Genomic DNA, 10,937 nt, shown 5'->3' with positions numbered 1-10,937 from the left:
GTTACTCTACAGTAAGGTCCACGTTATAATGGCAGTGGAGATAGATAGAAGAACAACGTTGCCGATACTCTGTCTTGCCACTGCCTTCTATAGAGGATAGCTGATATCGGTATATCTGATGTAATATTAACTGATCATTCTTGTTTAAAATAATCGATTATATTTTATTCGTTAAGAAAACATATTTTCAATGTTCAAATAATAATTTTTTATGATGGAGAATAAATAATTGTTAATTATATTACTACATTGTTGAAAAATGATCTGGCAACGTCGCGGAGCTAGAGAAGGATAGCGCTATCTGCTTTGTGGAATGATAGACAAGGTTAGCAACACCAATGTTAATCAAATACTACCATTATAACATAGACCTCAATATAAACAAAAGATATCACGTGCTACTTTCACTATGAACACCCGGCCTATTGGAGATGGAAATCACCATACTGAAATTTTAGATTATTCTCAACAATTAGTGTTTATCTTGAAAACACTATAAATCTTGTTTAGTCCCAAGAATACATCATTCACTAAGAGCATATGCATTGAGGGCTTACTCTATTGCTGCCTCCGGGTCTCCGTCTAGGTGTCACCCCGACTACCTGACACCTGGTCATTTTGGCCATAGGCGACTACTTGTACCCTCGTAAAAATATACCATTGCCGTCAAGTTGTCCCCCCGACTACTTATCACCTACTGAATCAAAGGTGCCAACTAGTTATGACCGTAAACGACAACTTGACACCTCGCACCCTCGCGTCAGAGTGTCCCCCCGACTATTTATCACCTCCTTAGAAAGGAGACAAGTAGACGGGGATGGCTCAAGTCAACTTGTCCCCTAAAAACCGGTTTTAAAAGGAGACGGGGTGGCACTTAGTCGCGTTCCCGCTGCCTCTTTCAGCCCATATCATTTCCCACACTATTGAACCCTCGTAGATTCATGCCACAATACGAAGAATCATAGAAGCTTCTTTCCTTGTATTTTTATCATTCTTCCTCATGCTATACTTTCATTCAACTTTCCGTTAATTGAGTCTTGAATTTGCCTTAATAAGTGCTACATCCTCGCAGCTCTTGAATGTTCTCAGCTCTCAAATAAATTACTGAATCGAAATCAACATAAATATTATTACTGCAAAATTATGATAACTAAACCCAATCATATTCACGTGTCGTTTCAAACCGACGAACTCTATTTCAAACTTGAGGGCCAAGCCACAAGAAGCTTTTTTCTGATGTTTTCAGACGATTCGGCAGGGCAGGAAGCTCTCCGATTGGCTGATTATCAGCCGATTCCTGAACGCCAACCCAATCAACCAATCGGCGAGCTTCCTGGTTTGCAGACTCGTCTGAAAACGCCTGGAAAACGCTTCGTATGGCTTGGCCCTAACTCTTGTGATTCTAGCTATTGCGACGATCATCTTACCCAGCAAAGAGGTTACCTCTCATTACATAATTTTCCCCCTAACTATCAATTGTAATGCAAAAAATGGTGTATTCATTGTTGTAATTAAATTTATTCAAGAATTGAGCGTATTTTAGTTGATGAATAACCGAATATTATGTAACGATCTAATGCGATCGTTTAGTCGACCAACCCTTGATCAAATTACACTCCAGCTATCCCAAATTGAACTGCTCACTATGATATTTTTTTATTGCGGATGATGCCCACATGAGCGTTTTGCTTGTGCGTGGATACTGGAAAGTATGTTGGTGAATTGATGAGATGATCAGACGTCCATGCCATCGGCGGGATTCAAACCCACGAATCAGGCGGTGCTAGCAGACCGAAGTTTATAACGCTCCTTACCACTAGACCAACCCGGCTAGCGAATAAGTTTAATATTATTCCTAAAAGTTGAGGAAACTTATTTAAATTATACTGTGGCTACTGTAGCATATAGTTATCATGAGATTTATTATTGAATCTGACCAATTACAATGACCTGTTTAAGCAATAATCTTGTTCTGTATGTTGGAAGTATTACAGTATGTTCTGCGATTTAATAAGTTTATTCTCTCTACTAACAAAATATGATTGACCACTGTTGCTCATGAAACTTACAGAAGAATGTAATACATGATATTCACTTCATAATAACGATATGTTACCAATTAATCTGCCAATATTCAGGATCAGGCCTTGATGATAAACATCTACAATAGTTTTTAATTAATTTTCTTTTATTTTAATTAGCTCGGGTCTGGTTTTCATTAGTTTTAATCACATCACATTGACATTGTTCTATTGGTAGGACCAGAGTTGCCTTGGAAGCTGTGATTTTTACAAACTAGCCCAAGTAAGAAACAGGGCGAATAGATTAAATTTCCCAGTGCTAGACCTTCAGTAACACAAATGGAATTTAATCATTTTTAGTAGAAATAAGGCATCAATTACCTCGCAGTCCATCAATTGTAGTGCATCTCTTTGAAAATTATTCTTTACAAGCCTTTTTAGTTTGTTTTCTACTCTTTCAGCCTTCATTTTATTAGGGGGTTCATATATGTTCATTGAATTGAGGAGGGAGATTCAACATCAAAACTATATTCCATGAAGCACATTTTATGGATTAAGGCGTTAAGACAGTGATCAGCCTTTTAGGCTAAGGTTATGTTTGGGTATCGTACAACATTACTGTCATAACTAGCCTACCCATCTTGAATTTTCACACTCTAGAAATCCATATAATTTTAAAAAAACTGAAATCTTTTTTATGTATATCAATCAATAAAACTATCTCAAGATCATATTTTTACCAGTGGCGGCAGCTCATTTTTTGGCCGATCGTGGGTCGAGGACGCAGTTTTTCTTTTTATCCAGTCCATATTAATTGATGTATAAGGGCTATTTCGAAAATGCTTCTTTTCATGTAACCAACTTTTATGAAAAAAAATTAAGAGGTAAAATGAAGCTATAATATCGGCCAAAGCGTATCGTACCAAAACGGTTGAATATATATATATATTTTTTTTTTGAAACTAGCGTACATAAATAATTTTGAAAAAAGTATATCATCTTGATAAATATGCAATACAAATAATGAGAAGCAGATTTTTCCTCCTATAATGTGAAAGCTTTATAACGTTGATAGAGCTTCAATCCTTCAAAATCTTATTTTACTTTGGAGTTGTGAATTTTACAGTTTATTAAAGAGTAGATAAATGTACATTTGAAGATAATTTTTTCAAAAGTACAATCTGACTTAATCTCTATTTATCATTGAATGATTATTTGCCGACTCACTATATTTCTATCTAGAAAATTCCAGCAAAGGTTTTAATATAACAAGAACAGAAATTTATCAGATTAGATAATTTATAGTAACAAGAAATTTATCACATTTTTTATGGACAGGATTTTTTAATTTTTGTAGTTTTATTAAATTGTGGAGGTTCAATTATTTTTATTTTTGTAAATAATAAATTCTCTAGAAAATTTGGTTTGTAATTAAATTGTTTTAAGGGAGACGGTAATGTATTTTTCCATCTTTTTTTATTTGAAATTAAAAATTTTTAATTGTGTATTTATTATTCTTTTTTGCAGTTACTAAATGCATTTCAAAGAGCTGTACTGCATCGATTTCTTCGGTCCGTATAATTACCAAGTGCATAGTGCAAGTTTATTATAGGACTCATTAAACGGATATTAATTTATCGCTGAACTAGGATAATTTATTGCTGTACTCCCATTATCCTTTATGATTTTTAGCAAACTTACTTTTATTTCCTTCAATACCTTCTGACAGTTCTGATAACATATTAGTTGATTTAACTCAGGAAATTTTGTTTCAATTTAAATTTGTGGGCCTGTGTGTATGAATGTCTTATTATAGTTTATTTTAGCATCCACGTCTTGATAATGTTAGAGTTGATGAAATTAAAAATTTTTGTATTCCAAAAATTACATATTTTAGACAAAATCTTATGTTATCTGATGTTGATATGAGATGTCAACGATCCTCTCTCCCTTGTTAATTCCTACTGATACAAAGATGACTGTTGCAAGTAGTTTTCATGTTTATTTCTATTCTCTATCAGAATGTTTGTATTCATTCACCTATTAATATACTCTAGCAGGATCACTTCAATTAATGAGAAATTGGATTTTAGGTTGGTTAATCTAGAACAGATAGCTCCTACTCATGCGCAGTGTGGACAGTCCAGATTTATTTATTTATTCACATTTCATAATATACAAATCACATAATAATATGATCAGAAAAGGACCAACAGGCTTGGCCAAAAGTTGAACATAATCTGAATTAAATTTATTTAAAATTTACACTATGAACAGAGATATTGTTGAATTTCTCCATATTAATGTGAAAAAAACGATATTGTCAGTTCCACAATTATGTGAACTGACAATATCGTTTTTATTTCCCCTTTAGATTTATTCATCTATTTATTTTAGTTTTGTACAATTATTACACTTATATGAAAAGGTACAATGGGCTTATGTCCGAAGCTGTCCCTTTTCAAAATTATACTACAGTATAATAAAATTTATACCAATATAGTATAACTCAATAAAATTTATCATGTATCCTTCTATTTTAAAATAGAAGTATACTTGATAACTTTTATTGTGTCACAATAATTTAGTAGCCCTAAATTCATAAGTGAATATATTATTAAAGCACGTTACAAATCGAGTTTCTCGTATTAGCTGGAAGGTTTCAGTTAACTTGGACTTTAATACTGCACTCAGTTAACTTGGACTTTAATACTGCACTCAGAACCTATCTGATTTTATCTAGGTTGGCAGACCTGAAATTAATAGAAGCTGTGTGTAAGACTTATGCTGATATGTTGGGTTGCATCAAATAAGACTAATTGTCATGAATCAGGTGATCAAATGAAATTAATTGTCCTGTCAAATTAATTGTCCTGATCCAGGGTTCTGTTTTTTGCAACCCAGCATTAATCTATTTATCCAATTGAACTCATTTCATAATCGTGCACTATAGACAATTACTTGATAAGATATGGAAATAAATTGGAAATTGCGTTTGTTCAAATGCTAATTAATGAATAATCATTATTAAACGAAACATTTAACGTTTTATAACATTTTCCATCTTTCAGTCTATGTACTATTCTTCCTTTTCGTTACTTATGGGATCTTGAACTATTCAAAACTGTTCATAATTTATGGGATCTTGAACTATTCAAAACTTTTCACAATTTATGGGATCTTAAACTATCCACAAGTGTTCAATTTTCCAAATATCAATCGATTCAAACAAAATTATCTTATGTCTTAATGTTCTATGTCTACATGTTTTGGATTTCATTATAAATTTGGGTTATGATTCCGTTCAGTTGAAAATGTCAAATAAAATTATCTTCTAGTACCATGAAAACAGTAAAACTGGTTACATATCACTTCATTAAATTACCTACACGCATTCTTATCATCTAATGTATTCATTTGTATTTTTTCATGTATATTTATCATTTTGTGACATGAATTAGTTAGTGTACTGTCTAACCGCTTTTCTGGGTTCGATCATCAACCACCATTTTGTGTATTCATTTGTACAATCAATAGGAAAGCTTTGGGGCACATGGAGGTATTATCTTGAAATCTCTTTTCAGCTAAAAATTATTTCCTTTGCTAATATTTCTTTCTCAACTTATCAAATACCGGTACATATTTTAAGCTTATGATTATTTTAAATCAACTAAGATAATACGTACTGTAAAATATACAGAAAGTATAAAATATAAGATACCTATTTTATCTGTAAAATACAATTTTATTAAACACATTCCTAGGCTCTGACTCTAAAATCCCAATGCCAAAGAATAATTTTCATTCTCTACACTATAATCCCCTTCAAATGACTTTAACGTACTCTTTCGATTACGTTTTTTTATAAACCGATTTTACCATAAAAATATGAATTCAACTCTCTTGCAATATTTTCTATTTATTTGTTGTCACAGTCATTTTAATAAACTGTTTTCTGTAGATCAGATCCAGTAACAATAAACTATAACAGTAACAATAAATAATAATAATGGCCTTGAGAGATTTTGTAGTAATAATAGTTGTATTTGTTATAGATATTATATAGGATAAGCAATGTATTCTTAACGTTCTGTTTTTAAAGATATTTCACCTTCATTTATTGCATTACTCCATGTCAGATTCCCTTTCCAAACAAACCCTATCCCCCCTGATATGGCTCCGTTTCATTGACGACATATTCTTCATATGGCCTCATGGAGATGATACCCTCTCCCACTTTCTAAATCAACTCAACTCCAATTACTCTGTCTCCTCCACCTGGAATATTTCTGAATCCTCCATCAACTTCCTAGATGTCAATGTAATCCTTTCCAACTCCAATACCTTATCCACAAATACTTTCACCAAATCCACCCACACTCAACAGTTCCTACACTTTGAGAGTTGCCATCCCTATCACATCAAAAGATCCCTCCCACGTTCCCTCTCAATCCGAGGCCAAAAACTTTACAGTGATCCCCACCATCTTGACCAGTACCTCAAAAAACTCCACCAATCCCACCTGAAATGTATCTATCCTGAAAGGTTGTTACAGAAACAAATCTCCTCCAAAACTGGCACTAATCCAACCACAAAAAAATCCCAAATCCCACAAACTGCAAAGCTCTGTACCACCTACTTCCCTGGAATCGAAAACCTCAAACCTGTCCTTAAAGATCTGTTCCATGTCGTCTCCTCCAATCCCTCTACCAAACACCTTTTCCAGCAACCACCCACCCTCATTTATAAGCAACCTCCCAACCTCAAGAAAATTTTCAGTAAAAACAAATCACTCACCTCTGATGAAATCCCAACTCCACCGGGTACCCTACCTTGCAAACCCCCTCGCTGTAAACCCTGTCCTATCACTGATTCTTCCATCCCCTTTACCAGTCCTATCACCAACTACACCCACCAAATCCATCAATCCAGTAATTGCATCTCCAAAAATTGCATCTACCTCCTTTCCTGAAACTTCTGACCTGCCTCCTACATAGGTGAAACCACCACTGCCCTAAACCTCCGGATCAACAATCACAGGGCTTCCTTTGAAAATAATACTTCCCTACCCATGGCTCTGAGCACAACAAGAACTTTGACCAATGCTTCAAAGTCAAAGTCCTATAAACCCTCCCTCCCACAGCCCACTCCATAGATGTCGAAGACAAAAGAATTTACTTTTATTTGGGTGCTTGGACCTGCTTCCAGTCCTGGTCTCAACAGAGAGCAATAGTACCATAGCTATTAACTCTATTCCAACTGTTCAATTAAATTTAAATAAATTTCATCATATCATAATAAATTTCACAGCTATCAAATATATAATAGATTTTCAATAGAAATAAAAAATAAATTTCATTCAAGTTCAACTCTACAATGCCTTTCTCCAATTTTAGTCTAATTCTTTTTTGATTTCTAATTTTAAATCTCCTCTTTTCTATCAATTCATAAGCTACACATTTCCTTATTCATACATAACCCACTCAGATCTTAAATCTTCCGTTTAACCGCCCCCTAAATACCCCCATAATATCCCCTGACTCTGTACCCTTTTTCTCTCCATCCATCTGCACCTCGTAATTTGTGGTCTCTGCTGCTACAATTGACTCTCCGTGCGTACTCTGTGGTCACGACCGTTGGATTTCAAACTGTACCACTCACTGCTCGGATGAGGAAGGAAACTCAGTTCCCGAAAATTTCCGTTTCTAATGTAAGTTTTTAAGTGCTTTCAATCTCTTTATGTATTGTGTCTCCTGTTTTAATTCATATTACAAACTTTAAAGTGTTTTCTGTTATATGCTACAAATGATCTAGTGATTTTTCCTTTTCATACAGGTGTAAACTTCCTACTACCAACTGTCCATTTCCAAGCCCTTTTTCTTCTGTTTTGTACTCTTATAATGATAAATACTCTATGAACTCCTTCCAACTATCTCAATTCACATAGTCTCAATAATTTTGTCATAACCTAATATTATACAACTTAACTGTTTTTAGTAATAATTATTTATGAATAATAATCTTTATCCTGATATTCTCCACTCACCAACTTCTATCCTAATAGTAAATTAGCTCTCTACCAATTCCTATCTTGCTATGTGATTGTTTATTCATCCAAAAACGGACCCAATCTACTTACTTCCTTGCTTCCACATTTACATAGTACTCAATATCCCTTCTCTCATTTCCCTCAACGTTAAACACCATCTACAATTTCATCCTAACTTTGCTTCAATGCAATTACTGGTTCCAACAAATTCATTTCCATTCCAAAAAACTTTCCAAATACATTACTCATTTTGAAATCCTCTCCACCATCAAACTTCTTCTAATACCTCCAAATGGTTTATCAATACAACTCCCACTTTCTGGTCTTTCTCCCCAATTCCACCCACCTTTGTTCAAATTCCAACATCAGATTTCACTGAAGTTTCTTGATATTGTTCATGAACACTACACTCTATCTGTCAACTCCCATCTCGGTCAACTTATGTCTTTTGTCAAACTGATTAATCTTCACAATGATCCTTTCCTATCCAATATTTGTGTTGAAATCCTCACAAAAATCAGATTGTGCTCTAGAGAAAAACAGAAACTCTCACCTTGAAAAACTTTCTTCCCTGTACAAATTCCACTTCCAAAATAACCTGCCTTTTCAAATGCATCATTCCAACATAACAACCCCCCCCCCCTCATCAGTGACAAACCCAGCATTACCTCACTCTTGAACCAACCACCCTGCCATATTCCGCCCTCCTCACCCAAACGTTTGCCCCAACAATCTACATCTTCAACCAACAAGAAAACGTTGAAAATCCCTCTGTCCTCATCCTATCCTCAAGAAACCTACTGACCAAGTATCACCTACTGATCTTGTTGAGACCCTCAACAAGGGTCTCTTTTTTGGCCCAACTCCCACACTTAATGCCATAAACCTTCTCTCTGATACTGTTCACTATACTAGATATCTCAGATGGCAAGTATACTTCAGTGGCAACATCACTTCTGGCCCTTCTTAGCCCTCCCCCCCACCGACTACTTCTGACCAAATCATCAAAAATTTTGGCTCAAAATCCAACCGTGAACCCAAGTCTCTCCCAGCCAACCACCTTGTTGAAATCTTCTGCAATTTACTCCTGAACAAAATCAGCTCTAAGAAATTCATTGAATCCCTCATTCCAACACCCAACCTCATACCCCAAGAGTTCAAATCCATCAAAGACCTTCGCTCTGACCCCAGTATTTTCATCACCAAAGCTGACAAAAGCTCAACTGTAGTCTTACTGAACACCACAGATTACATCAATGAAGCCAATTGGCAGCAACTCACCATCCCTGAACAGTATCAACTCCTGCCTTCTGACCCTACTCCACAAATCCAAAAGAAAGTCTTCAAATTTCTTATGCAATATGGTCAATCTGAAGGCCTCTTGGACTCAGACATCAACATCCTTCCGCCAGACTCTCCCAACACACCACACTTCTATCTTCTACCAAAAATTCACAAAGAAGGCAATCCTGGTTGTCCAATTGTTTCAAGCATAAATAGGCCAAATGAACGAATCTCTGCCCTTGTTGATTTCCACCTCCAACCCATTGTTGCCTCCCTACCCTCTCATATAAGAGACTCCTTCCACTCCATAGATATCCTAAGAAACACAACCCTTCCAACTAACCAACAACTCCTTCTTGTTACCATTGATGTAGCCTACCTCTACACTTCCATTCCCCATTCTGAAGGCTTAAAAACCCTTGAGCATTTCCTTTCCTCACGACCAACACCCTCCACCCCTTCAACCACCTTCCTAGTAAACCTTGCCAAACTGGTGCTCACAAGCAATGCCTTCAGGTTTGAATATACATATTATCTTCATACCCAAGGTACAGCCATGGGCACCAGGATGGCAAAATCCCATGCAAACCTATTCATGGGCCTCCTTGAACAGGATCTCCTTTCCAAACAAGGAAAGGAAATGCTCAAGGGATTTTAAGCCTTCAGAATGGGGGATGGAAGTGTAGAGGGAGGCTACATCAATGGTAACAAGAAGGGGTCGTTGGTCAATTGGAAGGGTTGTGTTTCTTAGGATATCTATAGAGTTGGAAGGAGTCTCTGATGTGAGAGGGTAGGGAGGCAACAATGGAGGTGGAAATCAACAAGTGCAGAGATTTGTTTAGTTGGGCCATTTATGCTCGAAACAATGAGACGACAAGGATTGCCTTCTTTATGATTTTTTGGAAGAAGATAGAAGTGTGGTGTGTTGGGTGAGTCTGGCGAAAGGATGTTGATGTCAGAGTCCGAAAGGCCTTCAGATGGACAGTATTGCATCAGAAATTCAAAGACTTTCTTTTGGATTTGTGGAGTAGGGTCAGAAGGCAGGAGTTGATACTGTTCAGGGTTGGTGAGTTGCCGGTTGGCTTCATTGATGTAATCTGTGGTGTTCAGTAAGACTACAGTTTAGCTTTTTGTCAGGTTTGGTGATGAAAATACTGGGGTCAGAGCGAAGGTCTTTCATGGATTTGAACTCTTGGGCTGTGAGGTTGGGGTTTGGAGTGAGGGATTCAATTAGTTTTTCAGAGCTGACTCTGTTCAGGAGTAAATTGCAGAAGATTTCAATAAGGTGGTTGGCTGGAAGAGACTTGGGTTCACGATTGGATTTTGGGACAAACTTTTTGATGATTTGGTCAGAAGTAGTCTTGGGGGGAGGGCAAGAAGGGTCAGAAGTGATGTTGCCACTGAAGTATACTTGCCATCTGAGATATTCAGTGAAGTGAACTGTATCAGAGAGAATGTTTATGGCATTAAGTTTGGGAGTTGGGGCATAAGAGAAGACCCTTGATCAGTAGGTGAAAGGTTTCTTGAGGATAGGTTGAGGACAGTGGGATTTCCAACGTTTTCTTGATGGATTGAAGGAGATG

The 10,937-nt window shown here is 36.1% G+C and overlaps 1 long non-coding RNA gene across 1 annotated transcript in view; it reads left to right on the top strand.

The window, feature by feature from the left end:
* Window positions 1–10,635, top strand: part of LOC120354784 — an 11,206-nt gene extending 571 nt beyond the window's left edge. The window contains exons 2-3 of the long non-coding RNA XR_005573171.1: window positions 5,722–5,724; window positions 10,626–10,635. This is a non-coding gene — a long non-coding RNA (uncharacterized LOC120354784). The remainder of the gene's footprint in view (window positions 1–5,721; window positions 5,725–10,625) is intronic.
* Window positions 10,636–10,937: the final 302 nt, after the last annotated feature.

This window comes from Nilaparvata lugens, chromosome X, assembly GCF_014356525.2.
Source record: "Nilaparvata lugens isolate BPH chromosome X, ASM1435652v1, whole genome shotgun sequence".
Lineage (NCBI taxonomy): Eukaryota > Metazoa > Arthropoda > Insecta > Hemiptera > Delphacidae > Nilaparvata > Nilaparvata lugens.
Note: the sequence above shows the minus strand (reverse complement) of the source record. Positions and strands in the feature narration are given on the sequence as shown.